The sequence below is a fragment of the Pogoniulus pusillus genome, chromosome 10 (genome assembly GCF_015220805.1).
Source record: "Pogoniulus pusillus isolate bPogPus1 chromosome 10, bPogPus1.pri, whole genome shotgun sequence".
In the NCBI taxonomy this organism is placed as follows: domain Eukaryota; kingdom Metazoa; phylum Chordata; class Aves; order Piciformes; family Lybiidae; genus Pogoniulus; species Pogoniulus pusillus.
Window position 1 is genome coordinate 9,710,713 of NC_087273.1, and position 20,883 is coordinate 9,731,595.

Here is a 20,883-nt window from a genome sequence, read left to right on the forward strand (position 1 = left end):
TCCTTGCACAGTGACCTTTATATCTTATCTCTAGTCCTTAAACTCTCTGCTATCTTGTTGCTTTATTAGTCATTCCTTTCAGGATTATGCAGGTTTCTCAGATTTCTTCCCAAGCATCCTGTAGGAAAACCCAGATACATACATCTCAGCTTTAAATTCTTTCAAACATTTAATACTTGGAACTCCTTTTGAAGTTATGCCTTTTCCCATGGTTGTAGGGCTGCTGTGTTTCAAGTGACCTGATTGCTATCTGAACATTCAGTCCTCATATTTCCAGCCTTCTTTCCCCTTGCCCAAAGCTCTTAAAATTGATGCAATCAGACAGGAGACCTTACTGCTCTCCACAATTTGTCTGAAAGAAGGCTGTAGTGAGGTGGAGTTTGGCCTCTTCTGCCTAGTATCAGGTGGCAGAATGAAAGGAAATGGCCTCCAGTTGAGTCAGGGAAGATTTACATTGGAGATTGCGAAAAAGAAGTCTTTGCTGCAAGAGTGATCAGATACTGGAACAACCTGCCCAGGGAGGTGTTGGAGTCACCATCTCTGGAGGTCTTGAAGAAATGTGTAGACATGGAACCCTGTGACAATTTAATGGCCGCAGTGGTGTCGGGCTGATAGTTGGGCTTGATGATTTTAGAGGTCTCTTTCAACCAGAACAATTCTATGGTTCTGTGGTACTCTCTGTGTATAATTATACCTTGAGGTTTCTCTGGGAACAAAATTGCTCATTGTTTGGTGCTCTTGATGAAAGTGCCTTCCTGCCTGGAGCAATGTGCAGGTAATTAATTAGCAGCAAAGTGCTGCCCCAGGGAGGGAGGGGGGGATGCTGTTGTGATTGCCTGAGGAGGCTACATCCTTCCCTGGAAGCCAGGCTCCTCTTGTTTGGAGACACCAGTGTTTGAGAATGAAGAAACTGAAGAAATGGTCATGAGAAATTGTGAAATGATGGACTAGAAAGAAGAGATGTGTAAGGTGGAAGCTGGGTCTGCATTGCAAGAGGCTGTGTGTGCAAGGGTGCTGGCAAGCCCTTTTGGTGAGCTAGGCATTTAACAGCCTGCCAGATGCAGTAAATCGCTTTTGTAAGCTGTGATTTTACAGGGGTTTAAGTCTCGTTTTCTGAACTCGTGCAATTTCAAATGGAATATCAATGCTTCCATTTCATTGCTTTCCCTAGGAATTTGTTTTGAGACCATAAGCTTTTCTCTCCCATTGACTATTGTGAGGTACTTTGCAAGAGCTATCAGCACAGTATCTCTGTGACAAAAGAACCACGCCACTGGCTAAAGCATTACTACAGACAGCTGCACTCTCAGTGATGCTACCACACCACATTAAGCGGCAGCTGCCACTCCAAGCCCGTGGCTGAGCAGAGCCTGAGGACTCCATAGCACAACAGCTGCAAGCACAGCTGCACAGGCAGCAAATTTCCCCCTCTGAACTTCCGTCACGCTCAAGATTGAGACTTTGGTATTTGTGTCAGAGAATGGTTGGAACTTAGACACAGACTGAAGCAAAAAGTTGCAGCTACTTCCTCTCTTAATCCTAGATGGATAGAATCCAAGGATCAGTTTTCCTGCCTGAATCAAAACATGCTAAGGCAAGGTATTCCTAGCACAGCCCCAAAACAGCAATTCACAATCTGTACATGTAGAATCACGGAATCACACAATTGTTTTGGTTGGAAAATGCCTTTAAGATCATCAAGTCTAACCATCAACCTAACACTGCAATGGCCCTAACACCATGTCACCATGTTCACAGGTTTCTTGAAGACCTCCAGGAATGGTGACTACAGCACATCCCTGGACAACCTATCCTATGCCTTAACACTCTTTCAGTGAAGAAATTTTTCCTAATATGCAACTTAAACCTTCCCTGGCATGATTTAAGGTCATTTCCTCTCATTCTGTTGCTTGATAGTAGGGTGAAAAGACCAACTCCCTTCTCACTCCAAACTCCTCTCAGGCAGCTGTGGAGAGCAACGAGGTCTCCACTCAGCCTCATTTCCTGACGAAAGAGTCACAGTTCCTTCAGCTGCTCCTCACCAGACCTGTTCTCTAGACCTTTCACCATTTTTGCTGCTCTTCTCTGGACATATTCCAGCAACCCAGTGTCTTTCTTGTAGCGAGGGACACAGAACTGGACATAAATCTGAGAGGACAAAATTCAAAGGGAGAAGGGAACACAAAGTCATGCTCTCACCATTTGTTCCTACCATCAAACCTTTCCCAGAAGCAAGGAGCAGTCTGGGAGAACCACATCATTTTCTTTTCTACAGGTAGACTGAGTGATGCCAAGATCTTATTACTCTTTCCAAACTGAGTGATGCTAAGATCCTATTACTCTTTCCCTCATCCTTTGCTGATGGGTTGCTCTTCCCTGGGCTGAAAAGCTTGGCTGAGATGCCAGCACATACGACAGCTGAAGGCAGCCTACTCGTTCAGACTGTGTACAGGTCAGAAAGCTTGCCAAGATGTCCACATCGACATTCTGAGGGAGTTGAAGGGAGCAGCTATGACAGCTTCTCTGTGCATGTTCCTTAACTATAGTCACTGTAAGTAGGTGTAAATTGCCTACATTTTAAGAACATTTTCTTGTTTTCATTGACATGTCAGTGAATTTCTGGCAGTTCTTGAGGGGGAAAAAAAAAAGGCCTTGAAGGCAACTCGCACATCAAACACAGCTTAATGTGGTGTTTAAAAATCCATTTGGCCTTTATCATTCTTCTTGTTCTGTGCCACAGTGTGTGTCCTGAGAGCCACGGGCAAATCAATGGAGCAGCATTGCTAGGAAATGTAACCAGTGCCTGATCTGATCACATTATGCATTGTCACCCTCTTTAATTTTACACTGTGTTTCTCTAGGCTGAGGCCCAGCATCTAGTGTCATAGAATGCATTGGGCTGGAAGGAACCCTTGAAAATCATCTTGTCTAGCCCCCCTGCAATGAGCAGGGACATACCCAACCAGATCAAATTGGCCAGGGCCCCATCAAATTTGACCTTGAATATCTCCAGGGATGAGGCCTCCATCACATCTCTGGGCAACCTATTCCAGTATTTCACTACTCTCACTGTGAAGAACTTCTTCCTCATAACCATGCTAAATCCACCCTATTCCAGATTCAAACCACTGCCTTCATCCTGTTGCCATGTACCACTCCCCAGCCTTCCTGTAGATCCCCTTAAGATTAAGTTTCCCTAGACCCTTCTTTTCTTCCCCAACTCTCCCAGACTGATTTTGAAGCAGAGATACTCTATCCATCTGATCATCTTTGTGGCCATTTTCTGGACCCAGACCAGCAGGTTCATGTCCTTACTGTGTTGATGTGTCCAGAGGTAAACACAGTACTTCAGGTGAGGTCTCCCTAGAGCAGAGCAAAGTGTCAGAATCACACCTCTTGGCCTGCTAGCCTTGCATCTTTTGCTGCATTACAGGGTGCCACTGGACTTCTGGGTTACAAGTGCCCACTGATGACTTATGTCCAGCTTCTTGTCCACCAGCACCCCCAAATTCTTTCCTGCAGGTCTGCTTTCAATCTCACTATCCCCCAGCTTGGATTGACAGTGAAGATGGCCCTGACCCAGGTGCAGGACCTTGCGCTTTGCCTCATATGGTTCTCCTGAACCCACTTGTCTGGTCTGCCTAGGTCCCTCTGGATGGCATCCCAGCCCTGAGTCTTTTCAGCCAAACCACACAGCTTGGTATTACCAAACTTTTGTTTTGTGAGTTTGGAATTGATTCTGAAATGAGCTTCTGGTTCTTAATGATTTTTCTTTCACTCCTCCTCTGTCAGCTTGCCTTTAAGTTACACATATGACAAGGTTTTGAGTTTTTCTTCTAGGCCCTGCTTCATTTTATTCCACACTGCAGGAAAACATCCCAGATCAGACCCATAAAGTTAGGACAATCCTTCTGAATCTCATGGTTTTGTTTCTATTTTTCTTTGTATTATCTTTCAGTCAGTTGGACCAAAATTATCAAATGGAGTAAAAAATTGTGTCTTTATTACAATGATCTCAGCAAACAAAGAATGAAAAGCCTCCAGGAGTTGGGAAGTGGGGGGCATTCTGCACAACCTGAAGTCCAAGCTCCTACCTTTTTGTACAGAGAGAATGTGAAGTGCTAATGATACTTTGGACACAGAAAACAGATGCCAGCAGGGGATTTTTTTTTTACCTGCATTATTCCAACAGAGCTTTTGAAAATAATTATGCCTTTTTTTGTACTATTTCAATAGATCCTCATGCCTACTCTATTACAACTGTGCAATCCCAAGTTCAAAATCACTAATTAAAATGTATTCACAGCAAGGTTATTTATTGAAATGAAATAGTTGGGGTGGATGTGGAACACCCTTGAGACTAAATTGGCCTTTCACCTATCAATAAAACACAATGGAGAGAGAGGGAAGAAAGAAAAGATCCTGATTTCAAATTGTTCTACTTTACTTGCATGTTTGAAGAGTTATACATGAGAAAATTGTGGTTTATTGCTGTACAGCAAAATAATTTCATTGTTTTTCATCTTTTCACCATCTACCTGGAGTCACGTTCTTACTGGAAGTCTTGAAATGGAGGGAAGGTAGAAGGTAAAAAGGTGGAAATGGTGTTGAGAAACGTTAAGCTGAGAAGCTGCTGCTGCAGATGTGAGAAGGAACAGTGTGTTCAGTTCTGGGCTCCCCAGTTTAGGAGGGACATTGAGATGCTTGAGCGTGTCCAGAGAAGGCCGACGAGGCTGATGAGAGGCCTTGAGCACAGCCCTACGAGGAGAGGCTGAGGGAGCTGGGATTGTTTAGCCTGGAGAAGAGGAGGCTCAGGGGTGACCTCATTGCTGTCTACAACTACCTGAAAGGTGGTTGTGGCCAGGAGGAGGTTGCTGTCTTCTCTCAGGTGGCCAGCACCAGAACAAGAGGACACAGCCTCAAGCTACGCCAGGGGAAATTTAGGCTGGAGGTGAGGAGAAAGTTCTTCACTGAGAGAGTCATTGGACACTGGAATGGGCTGCCCGGGGAGGTGGTGGAGTCGCCATCCCTGGAGCTGTTCAAGGCAGGATTGGACGTGGCACTTAGTGCCATGGTCTAGCCTTGAGCTCTGTGGTAAAGAGTTGGACTTGATGACCTATGAGGTCTCTTCCAACCTTGGTGATACTGGATACTGTGAAAGCTGCCAGAGGACACATTGGTTGGATGTGTTCCTTGTCTGAGCAAACCATTTGCTGGCAAGTGGGAAACAGTGGATGGGAAAGTGGGGAAAGCACAGTCACAACTGAATCCCTTCTCAGAGCTGAATTTGGCCTTGGAGCTGTCAGATGTGACTTCCTGTGCCAGCCCTGGTGAATATGATCCTTGGACTTTTATTGTAGAAACCTCTCAACAAGTTTGATGGGGGATATTTTATGTCCTTCATCTTCTGTGACACCAAGTCCTTTCATATTTGAGCCAATTGTGTTTATCCAGTGGGATTACGAGCTAGGCAATCAGTGCTAGTCAAAGCAGATGTTTAAAGCACCAATTGCAGAACCATTACAGCAATTAAATTGGGAACTGTGAGTGCAAACATCAAGACTCTAGTTTTCTAAGAACTTGCTACAATCAGGGAGCAGCTTGCTGTTGAGGGTGCCAAATGTTTGATCAAAATGTTCTTGTGGCATACTGGTTGCTCGTGAATAGTCTGAAATCAAGGAATTAAACATTTTATCCACCAATAAGACTGAGTACCAGATATCTAACTTCAAATTGAGTTCCTTGGTGTCTCCTGCAAAGAGCCTGGAAATATAACAGAGCCACTCTGTGTTTTCTCAGTTGTGTAACTTGCTGCTGTACTTAGTACAGCTTGTAGCAAGTCAAGGTGGTTTGTTTTACTAATTTCTATGTTCCACATGCTCTCCAGAGCCAGGCTTAGCATACTAAAAAAAGTTTACTGACAATATATCTGCCAAAAGAAAATGTGCTTGTGAACACAGAAAAGCTTTATCTTTGGCACTCTGCATTAGAAACAAAATAAAGTGTGGCTGTCTGAAGTTCTAAGATACTTGTGGTTTTGGTTCCTTAGCTTCCATCATTTTCCAAGTGGCTGCTTTTCAAGAAATGGACATTCAGAAAGGCCTTGCAGAGTGGGCATCAAAACTTCTGGGACTCAAAACCATCACTTGCTCCAGACAATCTCAGTTCTTGTAAAATGAATGTGAACTTATCAGTGCAGTGTTGAAATGCCAAGTGTCAGTAAGGAGAGTTGTGTCTTTATTGCAAGGGCCTCTTCTGTTTCATGTGGCATTCCTTGGGAATCTTAGGACTGGACTGTTTAGCTAGAATAGCAGGCAGTAAGTCTACTACTCTGCTGAACCTATAGATGTTGTTGCCTTAGGGAGAATATACTCATCAATGAGTCTAAAGTAAAACTGCTTCTGTGCTTTAAATCCAGCTCAGGACACTGCTCCAGCTCAAATTATTTTGCTATTTCAGCTGCAGCAGTAATTTAAAGCAACCTAAAGGAACTAGGTGGAAGGGTTTTCTATAGCTCACAGCTCTAGCAGGTAGGCAAACTGCTAATCCTAAGCTCCAGTGCTTGCTCAGGGAACATTTGGACACCTTTTATAGCATGCTCTTCTTTGCATGGATGTCTCCTGGTGGCACTGCCTTCCATATTTACTCTTTTATACATAGATCCCTAAAAATCATAGATTAGCCTGGTCACGCTCGTAATCTCTCACACATAATGCACTAAGTATTGACCTTCCACTTCATATTGTTATAGGTACTAAATCTGTGATGGTGGCTATGAAATTGGTTTGGAGATTTGAAAAGTGTTTCAAATAACAGTAATGCTTTTGCAGTGCCTGTTACTTGGCTTTGTTGAGGTCGAACAGAGAGATGCCGTTTTTCCATTGTCTGTGATTCTTCATTTTTGGGTATTTTCCCAGTCACCTGTACTTCATTGAAATGCTGGTTTCCACCTCTAAATCTGAACTGAAATGCTCTGGATTACATGGCACTTAGTGCCATGGTCTGGTTGACTGGATAGGGCTGGGGGATAGGTAGGACTGGATGACCTTGGAGGTCTCTTCCAACCTGGTTGATTCTATGATTCTAATATGGCATGTTGTATTTTTGAACAAGTTAAGAAAGGACTTGGAATCAAATAGGATCAAATGGGGTTGCTCTTCATTTCCTGAAGGGTGGATGGCACTTCTCTTCATCATGTTTTTTATATTTCCATTAACCAAATCTTAATAACTGCATGATCTCATGTCATGTTAGCAAATCAACATACCTGGATACGAGTGGCTGTGTACGTGAGTAAAACTTCAGAGCGAATGTTCTTCAAGGTAACTGAAAGACTACTCTTTTGTTTTCCAGCAGAATTACTTGGCAATAGCTGTGCTGGTTAGAATGATTAAGATGTACTGGCTAGCTACAGTGGTTTTTTTTTAACACTATACATTTTGGTTCTTTACCACAGGAAAACTGCAGTCAGGCTCCTGCAACTCTTAAACCTCCTTGGTGCAGCCAGACTTCCGCCCAGCCACGCGGTGCTATTATTGAACGTCGCCCAAAATGCTGCCTGAAAAGCTACTCCTGGAGGATTTGTATCCACACTCAGGACTGCACAGATCCATTTAGCAGGTAAACAGGCATTTCCAGGGATACTTTAATACCTCATTATTCTGCACAACCAGATATAGCTGTACTTTTATGGGTGAAGTTCTAAGGGGTTGCTTAATATTTTTTCCTAGATGCCTACATAAAATTTTCTAAACTCCAAGAAATACATTTAGTGCTCAGTCATGTGACAGTAATAGTGGTGCAGTGCTGACAAAAAAGGCTGTGGATATACATCCAAGAATGTAATTTTCAGTCTACATTTATTTACTAGCACACAGAGCAAGCTGCCATTTTTTTGTCCTTTCCTTTCCCCTTCCCCCCTTCCTTTGTTTTTTCCCCCTTCCTTTTCCCCTTCTCTTTTTATTTATTTTTTGTGGGTATGAGTTTCCTCTCTTCTACATGAACACTTTCTCTGTGTCCACCCATCCACTATTCTTGCTCTGAATATGTTCTTAATTAGTGTTCTAAAATGTTGGTTTATAATTATGACATAGTAGGCGGACAGGGCTGAGGAGAAACAGTGCTAAAAGGGCATAATTATAGTCAAAGGAAACCAAAGAAAAATTGAAGCTTCAAATGGTTTTGCTTTTCATTAGATTTTGCCATTGATTTCTGCATTAGCTCATTCACAGTGGTTCTGAGTTTAGAGTTAAATTATGGTGTCCATTATAAGTAGGGAGTTTTAGACCTCACTTCACCGAGTCTACTGAAATGTTTAAAGTTAAACATGTGCTTAATTTTGCCTTTCAGCTAGAATTTTAATAGCTTGTAGAGCTTCACAATTACAGAGTTTACACCCTTGTTTCAAGCCTGTCATGGCTGTGCCTGGCCTGAATCAAAGACTTTTGACAGTGTCTGTCTTGCAAAACCAAAATCAGCAAGCAAGCTATATGCAATAACCTTCTGGAGGTGCTTTGGGTGTCATTGTGTGATTGTGGCTAACAGTTGTGGCTGATAATTTTGAAATAACTGAGTTGTTTAAGTGGAGAGAGTCCAATGGAGAGAGAGTTCAATGGAGAGCTACGAGGGGATTGCAGGACTTGAACGTCTCCTATGAAGAAAGACTGAGAGCCCCAGGGCTGTTTAGTCTGGAGAAGAGAAGGCTGACGGGGGGATCTTATCAATGTCTATAAATGTCTGAGGGGTGAAGACGTTGGTTTCTTTTTAATGGTGCCCAGTGATAGGACAAGGAACAAAGGATATAAGCTAGAACAGAAGAGGTTCCACATCAACATGAGGAGACAGTGCTTTACAGTGAGAGTGACAGAGCCGTGGAGCAGGCTGCCCAAAGAGGTTGTGGAATCTCCTTCTCTGGAGACTTTCAAAATCCACCTGGATGTGTGCCCTGAGGGATCTTGCTTTGGCAGGGAGGTAGGACTCAGTGATCTATGGAGGTACCTTCCAAACCCCAACAGATATTTTTAATATAACAGCATAAAACTCAGTAATAGCCTTTTGTGAAACGCAAAACTAGACTTTGAGCTGCTGTATTGGTGTGTATGATGTGTATATGGTGTGTATAAGGCATCAAGATCAGGGTCTGAACAGAACTCTTACCTGCAGAAAAAGGGGAGATCTGATCCCACAATGCTCTTTAATAAAGAACACAAAGCCAAAGCCAAAGCTACAGCTAATATCTGGAGCCTACAACACTCAAGTGCAAATATACTTCTAAGACTCCAAGTAATTTATTTTTTTACTCACTTTGCAGAATGATAAAATAACTTCCCCATTGCTTAATGTCTCTGAATCAGATTATTTTTGCAAAGGTGCACTTCACTGAAGTTATTGATCTCAGTGCCAAATTAACATCTTACACAGGAGTTAATACAATTTTGTCCTAATGGTTCCTGTTACTCATAGCTCTGCAAACAGGATTGTACTCTAAAAGCAAGACAAACAGTGTTTTCAGACTGATTAGGTGAGATTGTGTCAGTGTCACTCTGTTTCAGCAGAAACCATCACTATTTGCCAGAAGGGGAAAAAACAAACAAACAACCAAAACCAAAAGAAAAGAGTACCCTGCCCAAAATGCTGCTAAAATCAGTTTTGGGAGGTTTATTGATGTAATAATAAAAGATAAGAAAAAGAAACCCAGTCAGATCTGCTGGGTAAACTTGGAAACAAGATCATTCTGAAGCATATGAATAACTGAAAGAGAAAAAAAAATCTGCATTTTTGGGTATGTGATGACTGACTTCATTCTCATGTAGATGCCATGATCTAGTTGACTGGCTGGGGCTGGGGGATAGGTTGGACTGGATGATCTTTGAGGTCTCTTCCAACCTGGCTGATTCTATGATTCTAGATGGTCTTGTGGTAGGCCTGATGGGCCAGAAATATATATATATGCTTATATATGCACTGGCTTGCCCAGCTGTGCTTTTCTGTAGTAAAAAAGGTACACAGGCTTAGCTTGCACCTGCCTTGTACAAGGTCTATGCTTTTGCCAAATTTGGGTAAAGTAAGCCTATGGTTTCACCTAACATGGTCAGGCTTGGATAACTACCATTCTGATTGGCTGTTCTGTGTCCAAAGGGCAATTAGTCTTGGCCCACATTGATAAAAGAGATGTGCAGATAAACACGATGCGTGCTCTGCCACTGTATTCGTGCCTGCTGTTGCCTGCTGCCATTGCTTACTGCCTTATTGTTTGCCTGGAAACTCCACTGTCATGAGTTTACCAGGGACAGGCTCTAAATGTCTCAATGCGATTGGCCTGCATGGCCAGTGTGACATCCTGCTGAGACTGCACATGGCAAGATATCCTGCCTGCACCTGAAAGTCTCCTGACAAGAGGGGAAGTCCCGGAGATACACAGATCATACAACAGGACCAGGTCAGAGATTGTCTGCCTCCCTTCCCCAGCACTCTGAAGCCTGGGAAGAATCAGAAGTTTCAGTGGCTGACAAGCCAGTAATAGAATTCCTTGAAAGCCTTTGGATACTGTCTGAACCTGTAGTTAGGGCATTCATTAAATTCCCCTTTGTAACAGATAGGAAAGAACATGGCAGCCAGACAAGATGGAGTACCCCTTGTTTCCTCCTCACCAAGAACAAGACAGCACTGAGAATTTATTGATGAGGAGTCTCCTTGTAAAGTTCCTGGCCAGAGCTCTGCAGAAATGAAGCCCACATTTTCAGCTGCAGATCTACATTTTTTAATACTTCTCTGCTCAGACCATGGGGCTGCATCCCAGCTATGCTTGGGTGGTTTCTGGTTTTAGAATGGCTGTATTCAGGGACATTCACAGAGGCTTGAGGGGCAGAGATCAGGCAGGAGCCATATCTACTAGCATCTGTGAGACTCTGCCCCTAAAGCCAGTTTACTTTCCCCTAGATTTAGGCCAGAACAAAGGCTGTACGAACATCTATGTCTGTACAAGAAAACCAAGAAGGGTCTTTTTACAAGGGCTTGGAGTGAAAGGATGAGAAACAATGGCTTTAAGATAGAGGAGGACAGATTTAGATTGGATATTAGGAAGAAATTCTTTACAGTGAGGGTGGTGAGACACTGGAACAGGTTGCCCAGAGAGGCTGTGGATGCCCCCTCCCTGAAAGTGTTCAAGGTCAGACTGGATGAGGCCTCAAGTGACCTGATCTAGTGGAAGGTGTCCCTTGACCATGGCAGGGGGATTTGAACTAGATGATCTTTAAGGCCTTTTCCAACCTAAACCATTCCATGGATCTATAAATTAGAAAATGTAACCCTCATCTGGAAATCTCACCCTAAACTCTCCAGGCAATATATAGGAAAATGCCAGGAGACTCTCTTGCAGCACTTGAGAACATGGAAAAACAGTGCAGAGGACTGCAGCACCACCAAGGCACTCTAAATTTGCAAACCAAGGGAAAATAAATGTAGCTTAAACTAATACTAAAAGAGCACAAGAAGTACCAAATTCTGATCTGGGTTTTGGGAATCTGTTGTAATGTAGAAAGACAGAAGGACCAGAAGAAAATGCCTGTGGTTACCTGGCTGTTCTTTCTAAAGATAAACTTCAGTTAATTTTTGATTTGTTATATGAAGGAGAAATATTCTGATCATTTCACTAACTGAACCCTGCAGGAATCCAGGTGGTGGCTGGATTTGAATCTGGATGTGATGAAAGAGATAAGTATAGATGTCCAGAGTAGGCTGGAATGTGGTTACTCCCATAAAGAAACATATTTAATGTGGGTGCTGACAGAAACACTAATACAATTAATGATACCAACTTACTACCCAACTAAAGCAGCAAAAAAAAACAAAAACAAGGAAGAAGCCTACTGCTTTTCCCTCATTTGAGAGAATGAAGTTTGTTATTATCCAGATACTAACACTAAGGGGGGAAAAATAGCAAATGTGTTTTGTTTTGATTTTATCTCTTTGGGTCTAAAGCTGTTGTTTAAACAGCATAACCTTGTGCTAGTTTGAAGCTAGCTAGAATGTTTTGGTGAGAAGGATTAGGTCGCAGGCTGTGATAGAGAAAGAAATGGTGATGTCTACTTCACTCACAGGCTTACTGAGATGTATAAGAACAAGAGTAAAAACATAGATAAGAGAGTTTGAACAGAGCCTGAGCTCTGAGCTGCGTTTCTCTCTAACCTCACCCTCTGTCTCTCTGATTAATCCACCTGCTTCCAACCCCCCTAGTCGATCTCCACTCTTCCTTGGGGCAGAAGGCAATGTCTGGGGTAATGTAGAGGGGTGGGAGAAGGAGGAAGGGTGGTTGGGAGCCCCTCCTGGGGACTCAGGTTTCTGGGAGGGCTGTTGTGTTTCTGTATTCCCTTTTAACTTGTCTATTTCTGTCTATAACTGTATGCACTGTAAATATCTGCTTGTATATTCTGCTAAGCTGTAAATATAAGCTTCATTGACATTTCCAGAGCCAGCTGAGTTTAGTCTGGGTGATTTCCAAAGTGTGTGGGGTGGGTAACACCGAAACCACCACAAACCATCCACACAATATGCTTAAGAAAGGAATGTTTGGTTATTTAGTCTCTGGCATAGAAACATGCAGAGTATAGAAAGTTTCCCTATGTCTAGCTACAAGTGTAGAGCTACTCTCACTTTAGAAGCACTGAGAAGTTCTGGCTTAAAATTCATAAACAAAGCATAATAACAGTCTTGCTGAACTGGAAAGAGCAATCACTTAGCCTTTCTCATCATAATTAGTCTATAGCATGTTCTTTTCTAACAGTTCCACTGGGTCGTGGATCTGTAGCACTCAACACTTCACAGAATCACAGAATTAACCAGCTTGGAAAAGACCTTTGAGATCTAACCTATCACCTAGCACCTTCTAACTAAATAGACCATGGCACTGACTCATCCAATCTCCTTTTAAACATCTCCAGGGATGATGACTCCACCACCACCCTGGGCAGCACATTCCAATGGCCAGTCATGCTTTCTGTGAAGAATTTATTCCTAATGTCCAGCCTAAACCTTCCCTGGCACAGCTTGAGATTGTCCTCTTCTGTCACTGATTGCCTGGGAGAAGAGACCAACTCCTACCTGGCTACAGCCTCCTTTCAGGTAGATGTAGATAGCAATAAGGTCTCCTTTCCTGTGTTTGTTGCTACTAATGGTTCACTTCCCCTTAGCGTTTTAAGTTCTGCCAAGTTTACGTGGAGATAACTTGCTATACTGTTTAATTAGAAAACTTAAGCTCACTTGCAAGTGTTACCCTGGGTGGATGCCTTTCATCAGGGTGGAGAACTAATGCCAGGTAGATTCTTTTAGAGGTTTAAAGGTTGTCTAGTTTACCTATGGAAACCGCTTGTTTTTCCTAACAGCTTTCAAAATACCTTCTCAATCGTACGAAGTGATCTTTAGGATTCATGTACCAATCAGAAATGAAACATTATTGCCTAAGGTATTGCCACATTAACTCACAACACTGACTTTCAGGAGCTGGATTTTATTTCAAGGTACAAGCTTTATTTTGAGTATAGAGAAAATCTCTTGTCTTCCCCTGTATGGAGGCAAAGGGGTGAGACAATTGCAGGCCACTAACTTCCTCTAAATTGGGACATTCTGGACTATTTGTGAAAGCCCTCTGACATCAGAAAAGTTTGATCCTTCCAGAGTAAAGCAGAATAAAACTGTTCTTGCCATTGAAGCCTGCTGCTTAAGCTGAAATTAAGCAAGGTCCATGGGGTATGGACCGATGGGAGTACAGCCTTGCAAAACTCCGGTGAGGAAGCATGAGCAATCCTTTCACAAGCCTGGGAAGCAAAAGGTGTACATTTGGTGCTGGTTGTTTCTTTTTAATCTCCTGGTGACTACTATTTCTGTTGTGTTGTTCAGTAATGACTAAATGCAAGTTCTGATGATGACTAGAGATTAATATACTAAAGCTGATATGGGTAATTGTATCTTGGTAGGAAACAGACACTATCTGATGCTCTAGAAAACATAAGTCTTCATCTGTGTTTTTGTCACTACAGGGGATTATATATGTCAGGTTTCTCTGGGAGAAGATGCCAGGGATGAAGCTGCCCAGATTCCTCTACATTTTCTCATAGCCTTTGGTTGTTAAAAAGGTTTTAGCCTCTCAGTCAGACAGGACAAGGGGGGGAGAGATCTATTTGCTTTAACAATCAATAGATCCAAAACTGACTTATGCATGATTTATAACTATTATATTAACCTCTTGAAATTCAACAAGGGCAAGTGTAAGGTCCTGCACCTGGGTTGACATAATCCCATGCAGAGATACAGATTAGGTGGTGAATGGCTGGAGAGCAGCCCTGAGGAAAAGGACCTGGGGGTCTGGCTGAATGAAAAGCTCAACATGAGCTGGCAGTGTGCATGTGCAGCCCAGACAGGCAACCGTGTCCTAGGCTGCATCAAGAGAAGTGTGGCCAGCAGGGGAAGGGAGGTGATTCCCCCCCTTTAATCTGCTCTCCTCAGACCCCACTTGGAGTACTGTCTGCAGTTCTGGAGTCCCCACCACAAGGACATTGAACTGTTAGAGTGAACTGTTAGGAAGATGATCAGAGGGCTGGACCACCTCTGCTATGAGGACAGGCTACAAGAGCTTGGGCTCTTGAGCCTGGAGAAGGGAAGGCTTTGAGGAGACCTTATAGAAGCCTTCCAGTATCTGAAGGGGACCTCCAGGAAGGCTGGGGAGAGACCATTACAAGATCTTGTAGTGACAGGACAAGAGGTAATGGATTTAAAGTGGCAGAAGGGAGATTCAAACTAAATGGTAGGAAAGGGTTCTTTCCAGTGAGGGTGGAGAGACACTGGAACAGGTTGCCCAGGAAGGTAGTGGATGCTCTCTCCCTGCAGATGTTCAAAGCTAGGTTGGATGAGGCCTTGAGCAACCTGTTCTTGTGGGAGGTGTCCCTGCCTGTGGCGGGGGATTGGAATTGGATGATCTTTGAGGTCCCTCCCAACCTAAACCATTCTATGATTCCATGATTTGGAACAGTGGTCTGTACTTTAACTGACATATTCCTGGTTTTTGTTTTCAGAAACACCTCACATGTAGCTAATATCTCTATTAGAAGAGTGTGGACACAGGACAAGTTTGAACAAAGTACAGTATTCATTATCTTTGGAGGCTTATTTGCTAGATAAACTTGTGAGGTCATGCAGTGCTCAAAATAAACTTTCCCTCCAGGATTAAATATAACTTTTTAATTGTTATGTAGTTGATATAATATCCTAATCAACATCTTATCTTGGGTTTGTAGAAATGTTATTATAAACATGCAGCTTTAACCTTCATTGATTTCAAGGACTCTGTCATTATCCCATTTTCCAGGGTGAGGTGATTTCTAATTACTGAGCATTCTGGTGCTTAATTTCACGTGATAAGCCTGAAACTTTATAAACAAATGAATGGTCTCACTTCATTCTGAGGGCAAAATCATTTGTAGAAAATAGAAAAAGGTGGAGAAATGCCATTTGGAAGAAAAATGTACAAGCAGTACCTAGAAACACACACAGCAAAATACCATTTAAACCAGGCTTCCTACAATTTACTACTAGGCCACCAGGAAGATTCTTCCATGTGATTTTTATGTAACACTGTACTAAAAAGTTCTGACAAGGGAGAAGATAATTTTTTCTTTTCAGCCAAACATCTAAACACAAGGTGCACTTTCACTGGGATGTTTGCTTTGGAGAAAGCATGTGGCTTATTGTGCTAGTTTGAGCCTACCTAGAATGTTTTGGTGAGAGCTAGATTACAGGCTGTGGAAGGAAAACAATGGTGATGGCTACTTCCCTCACGGGCTTGCTGAGAGATATAAGAATAAGAATCCAAACAGATAATGCACTCTACTTTCTCCTGCTGGGGAGCTCCCAGATGCATCTTACTCTCTAACCTCTCTGCTGTTTCTCTGCTAATCCAGTTTGCTTCCTAACCCCCTGGCCGAACCTCCATTCTTCCTTGGGACTGGGGTAAGGTTGAGAGGAGTAGGGCGAAGGTGAAGGCGCAATTGGGAGCCCCTCCTGGGGACTCAGGTTTCTGGTGATTTCCAAAGTTGGGTGGGGGGGAGCAGGGAACACCCAAACTAGCACAGTTATCATTCCAAAATGCCATTTCATTGTCTCTATCTGCCAATGTAAGGCTCCATGTAGCTCTACCATGAATACTTGCTTTTTGAAACTGATGTCAAACTTCTTTACTACCTGCTGGCTCATCTTCAGCCTACTTTCTACCAGTACTCCCAGGTCCCTTTCTTCCTGGCTGCTTTCCAGCCACTCTGTCCCCAGCCTGTAGCACTGCTTGGGGTTATTGTGGCCGAAGTGCAGAACCCTGCACTTGGCCTTGTTAAATCTCATCCCATTGGCCTCTGCCCACCCATCCAGCCTGTCTAGGTCCCTCTGCAGGGCTCTCCTACCTTCCAACAGATCAACAGCTGCTCCTAGCTTGGTGTCATCTGCACACTTACTGATACTGGACTCAATCTCCTGGTCCAGATCATCAATAAAGATATTGAACAGGACTGGGCCCAGCACTGATCCTTGAGGAACACCACTAGTGACTGGCTGCCAACTGGACGTGGAATCATTCACCACCACTCTCTGGACTCTGCCATCCAGCCAGTTCTTGACTCTAAGTGTTGCCAGTCCTAAATGCTCAAAAAATGTCTACCAAATGATGTGATGTTAGCAGAGTGCTGACTCTCACTAGTGCCGAACCTGTGCCAACACGGACAAGGAAAGCTCTCAGTTGATAGTGATGTGAGCCTCTCCTTTAGCTCAGGTGTCAATGGCCAAGTGGGTTTTGTTGCTGAAAGTCAAAGAAGTGATTCTTGCTGAGCCTGATAACAGGACCGCATGAAGCCATCAGCTGCTCAGTGTGCTGCACTTAGGCACGTTTTTGTCTGCTATACTCTTTGCATACATTGCATTAGTGTTACAGGAGTGCAGACCCTGTGCAGCAGTGGGCAAGACCCTTTCCTACATTCAAGCCACACTCTGTGCAGAAGACTGGGAGGAGTATGTGTGTCAGCAGAATCTTGAGCATGGCTTGGATTTGCCATTAATCATTCATCTTTGCATTGCATCTTAAAAAGGATGTAGGCTCTACAGTGCCTGGTGTTTGGGAAGCAGGCCCTTGCATTAGCATGCAGAGCCTCTGCAGGTTGTCTAGGCTTTTAGACACTGCAAGGTTATAGTGAAGATATGCCTGTACTGAGTACTGTGGAGAGATGTGAGCATGAGCTGTGTACTGCAGGTACAGGGTGTTTGGCTGGATGTCTAAAGGAGTTCAACACAGCCAACATACTAAAGAAGTCCTGTGAAATTAGGGTGGCCAGTGCACAGCTACTGAGAACTGCCCAAACTGTAGGAGATGCTGAGTTTTCTCTGGAGGTCATCCTCAGAGGGTTGAGATGATTTCATGGAATCATAGAATGATTTAGGTTGGAAGAGACCTTTAAAGGTCATCAAGTCCAAGTGCCCCGCAGTGAGCACGAACAATTTAACTCATTTCATTGCCAGGCTGCCAAAGGAAGAAGACGTGTTGGGGAATTATCCCTCTCACACTCATCTCTTGCAGTATCTCAGTGTGTAAATCACTTGGACACAGAAAACAGAATAGTTTTCCATTTCCACTTTAGGTTTTTTTAAACCTTTGCTGTTTCTCACCTTTTAAAGAGAAAGGGCTAGGAGCAATTTTTAATAAATAGCCAAATACCTCCCCCTGAGTTTTACTTCAGAATTTTTATCCAAATAAACTGGCCAGAGAGACACTACAGGCAAAATAGTGTTTAGTGGTTCTGGCAGAATTATTGATGGGTTGGACAGTAGTTTGATGAGAGCACTTTTTATTGACTCTGCCTTGTAATAAAGAGCCACAAATTCAGTAGCATATATATCCTCTTAAATAAAACAATGCATTACCTCTGAAAGTGTTCTATTCTCTGTCTCCCTGTAAGGAAACAAGTTTGTGGATGACACCAGGCTGGGTGGTCCAGCTGACATGCTGGAGGGAAGGGATGTCATCCAGAGGGACTTGGATAGGCTTGAGAAGTGGGACCAAGCCAACCTCATGAAATTCAGTAAGGCCAAGCGCAAGGGTCAGGACAATTCCAAGCACAAATATAGGCTGGGCAAGGAGTGGCTGGAGAGCAGTCTCGAGAAGAAGCATTTGGGGATGACAAACTCAACATGATCTGGCAATGTTTGCTGGCAGCTCGAAAGGCAACCTCCCCTATAGGCACTGGCTGAGATAGTTGAGGCTTGTGGTGGTTTGGGTGTTACCTGCCCCCCTACTCTTATGAAATCACCCAGACCAGACCCAGCTGGCTGGAAATTAAGAAATGAAGCTTTATATTTACAGCTTAGCACAATATACAAGCAGATATACTCAAATACATACAGTTATATACAGAAATACACAAAGTAAAAGTAATACAGAAACACAACAGCCCTCCCAGAAACCAGGATCCCCAGGAGGTGCTCCCAACCACCCTTCCACCTCCTTTCCACCCGTCTACCTTACTCCAGACTTTGCCTTATGTGCAAGGTGAGTTTGGAGGATCGGCCAGGGGGATTAGAAAGCAGGATTAGTTACACAGACAGCAAGTTAGGGAGAAAAGTACATGGGCCAGCTGCACTCAGAGAGCAACTGTGCTACCTGTGTTTGTGTTCTTGTTTTTATACACCTCAGCAAGCCTATGAGTGAAGTAGACATCGCCATTGTTTCCTTTTGGCAGCCTATAATCTGATTTCTCTCACTAAAATATCACAGCTAGCCTCCTCAAACTAGCACAGACCTATTCTGCCAGGAGGGGAGAAGGCTCCAGGGAGATCTTAGAGCAGCCTTCCAGTACCTGAAGGAGGTCTACAAGAAAGCTGGGAAAAGACTTTTTACAAGGGCCTGTAGTGATAGAATGAGGGGGAATGTCTTTAAGATTGAGGAGAAGAGTTTTAGACTGGAGATTGGAAGAAATTCTTTACAGTGAGGGTGGTAAGACACTGAGCAGGTTGCCCAGAGAGGTCATGAATCCCCCCTTCCTAAAGGTGATCAAGGCCAGACTGGATAAGGCTTTGAATGATCTGGTCTAGTTGGGGGTGTCTCTGCCATGGCACAGAGGTTGGACTTAGATGATCTTCAAGGTCCCTTCAGCCTAAACCATTCTTTGAATCTATGAATTTAAGACACGATTTGCATGGTTGCTGTGTACAGTGTTTTTAATAGACAGATACCAGCATGCAAAAGATAAAGTGTTTCAGGATGATTTGAAGTAGCAGACACATTACTTATGTGTTGCTGTTGATGACATTGTCCCCTACTGTCACTTGCACCACGCTCACATTTAAACTGGGCCTATAGTTTGCTATTGTGATGAAATGAGGTGGCTGTTTAAATCCAAAACGGCGCAGTGCTAATGCTCAGCACTATTTGTTATCAGAACATGCATATGCATGCTTAGATGGAAGAAAGCTGCTTTTAATTCTCTTAAAGTGCAACCCAGAGTTTGGTTAGGCAGACTCTGATTTGGATTAGTGGCACTTACACACTGAGGCAGAGGCATTTTGTATTATACGATCCACATTTTAACACCATTTGGCACTGAGGTAGGATCATTGTTCCTTGCATAAAAAACCTGTAGATCAGATAAGAATTGATTGTATTTGTTGCTTTAATGAAGTAAGATAGTGGATTTCTGCGTAATGCATTGGAAAGTATTTATGTAACAGAGAGTCCTGCTGCCATAAATCACTTTGTGGTGAATGCAACCATTTTTTAAAATTTTATTGGAGGTCACCAGAGGTAGCAGCAAAATCAATTCAAATCAAATCACCCAGCTGCTGTATACATCAGAAGACTGCAAAGGAATTAATACACTTAGATATTTGCTCTCCATGTGTGCCTAAATTAAATATTAACAGTCTGCATGAAGATGTCCTGCATTGCAGCCAGTTAATATGCTGTTACACCAGATGGGCCAGATACTTTCTCAGTAGAGCCTAGCTGAACTTACCCTGGCTAAAGCACATGTTGATAGTGTTTTTTCCACCACAGGATCTAGGTTTGAAATAGTTCTTGCAGTTAAATCATTCCTTTTGGCAAGGAAAGTTCAATTCTGAGCTTCTAAGCACTTTTCCCCATTGTTGACATTAATACCCACGGAGTGGAATTGCTGCAGTCGGTGTTGTTGAAGCCATTTCTGCTTCCTCTGTAGCTCAGGTTGGGAGTCTGCTATCTCATAGTTATGTTTAATGAGCAAATTCTAAAATACAGCAGTATTTTCCTTCTTTTGTTTTGGCAGAGCCTGGCACAAGGGTATAGTGTTCAGAGAGAAAGCACAGAGAGAGTGATTTCCCATTGGAATGGGCTGCCCAGGGAGGTGGTGGAGGCACCATCCCTTGAGGTCTTCAAGAAAAGACTGGATGAGACACTCGGTGCCATGGTCTAGTTGATTGGGTGGGGCTGGGTGATGGGTTGGACTGGATGTTGGGCTGGATGATCTTGGAAGTCTCTTCCAACCTGGTTGATTCTATGATTCTATGAGATGCAGAATGGTAGATATAAGTATCTTTTTTTTCCCCAACAAAACAGAAGTAGTTCTCTGAAACTGAAAACTCTTGTGTAGTTATGAGGCAAAAACTCAAAAATCAAAGCCTGATTCTTCTTATTGCCTTTTTTCTTTGGGAAAAATAAATGGACTTCCACTATTCCCAAGGAAATGAATCATTATCTGTGTTTACATATTCTTCCCTCTGTTATCTTCCCTTAGGTGGTAGTGATTAATGGAAATTCTCAAACAAGTGGGTTTCTTGGTAGATTTTAATCTTCCTTCCTTTGAAGTTACTTGAAGTTTCATAGAA

The 20,883-nt window shown here is 43.1% G+C and overlaps 1 long non-coding RNA gene across 4 annotated transcripts in view; it reads left to right on the forward strand.

The window, feature by feature from the left end:
- Window positions 1-20,883, forward strand: part of LOC135178708 (uncharacterized) — a 210,654-nt gene that overhangs the window by 119,703 nt on the left and 70,068 nt on the right. For all 4 annotated transcript variants that reach the window (XR_010303699.1, XR_010303697.1, XR_010303698.1 and 1 more), the window contains exon 3: window positions 7,457-7,620. This is a non-coding gene — a long non-coding RNA (uncharacterized LOC135178708). The remainder of the gene's footprint in view (window positions 1-7,456; window positions 7,621-20,883) is intronic.